Source organism: Galeopterus variegatus, unplaced genomic scaffold (genome assembly GCF_000696425.1).
Source record: "Galeopterus variegatus unplaced genomic scaffold, G_variegatus-3.0.2 Scaffold3807, whole genome shotgun sequence".
Classification (NCBI taxonomy): Eukaryota; Metazoa; Chordata; class Mammalia; order Dermoptera; family Cynocephalidae; genus Galeopterus; species Galeopterus variegatus.
In genome coordinates, this window is record NW_007729918.1 from 180,433 (window position 1) to 182,037 (window position 1,605).

Genomic DNA, 1,605 nt, shown 5'->3' on the forward strand with positions numbered 1-1,605 from the left:
TTACACAGTAATTAGGGGTGAGGGAGAACAACAGACAGGAACAACCTGCTCACTGTGAAGAAGGAATGATTGAGCACCAGTGTGGCAATAGGCTGGCCGGGTCACCTGCGTCAGCATTTGGAGCTAATTATTAAGCTTGTTTATGAACTGTTTACATAAACCTCAGCTTGGCCAGGAGATGGTGCAGAGAAACTTGGCATATGCCTTTGGGTCATCAGCTGCATAACCCATCATCCTGTATGTAAGTTACCTTGTAATAAAGTTCTTTGCTTTACTGCATGGGATGGCCTATTTCATTCCTCCATCTGGAAATACCTTCCCAATTTGGTGGACAGTCTGTCCTTGGTCCACCTTCAGACATGCTTATAATTCTTCTGCTAAAGTTATTTAAGACAGTTCTTAAATCCTAACTGGAGTACTTAGTGAATTAAAATATGTACAGCAATCACAAGAATTGATATTATTTCTCAGGATCACTGTCAGGAAACATGCCCATGATCTGACTATTCTCATCAAGAAGGTTGCATTTCAGTCACCCCATGGCAAATTCGGTTGAAGCTGAATTTGAGTCCAAGCCATCCAGTTCACAGGATGGCTATACATGGGCTGGATAAAAAACAATTACTGCCATACATGGACTCATTGATAGAGGAGATGTGAAAACATCATAGCATTGAAGAATTCAATCAGAGTTATGAAAGACAAAGATCAAAAAGGAATAAGTGGGGGTGGGGGTCGGGCAGGAGCTATGAAAAGGAGAATTGGCCAGGCAGTGATCTGGAGCTGACCTGTTGACATGGATAAGAATAGGCACAACTGGAAATCTGGGAAGCCTAAAGCTCCTCTCAGGTGTAATTACAAACATGCGAATATGCAAGGTTATGTGCTAGCGAGCTGGGGCACCAAACCTTATCACAAAGAAAAATGAGTTTCACCACGTTGCATCCCTGTGCCCAGCTAAGGATAGCTGTCGGGGCACCTTTCCTGGTCTGTGTGGGCCCTCATAATTAAAAGGTTGAATTAGTCATGTAAACAAATTATGCTGAACAAAGGGGTTTACAAATGCTGGCTAATTAGTTTAAATTCCCCAAAGCTTTCCACTGTTTTTAATTCAATAACACAGTGTAAATTCTCCAGTTAGAAAAAGTCTAATAGGAATTGGCAGAAAACTAAATAATTGATATTGTCAGCGATTGCAGCAGCAAGCACTCCAGTGTTATTGTTTGCCAGTGATTTCCAGAGAGGATAAAGCATGAAGTTTAATGAATTAACAATATAAGCCGTAGACAGCTGGTGCTCAAAAACCTCTCTGTAGGCTCAGCCTCTAGCGGAGAAAAATTCTCCAGTACATATAAATAGACATACCTCTGGCTTGGATTATAATAAAGCATATCATAGCAACCAGTGCGTTAACGTGGGCCTGGAAACGGTCATGGACTGGCTGTGTGACATCAGCAAGTCACTTGCCATCCTTGAGCCTTGCTTTCATGATCAGTTCTACTGATGGTGCCAACTATAGGGTCTCCAGACACTTAAGGGTTTGAGAAGGCAAAAGGGCCAGGGGGTGTCTTTCATCTACTTTCAGTGTTTCAAAAAGTCTAGCAG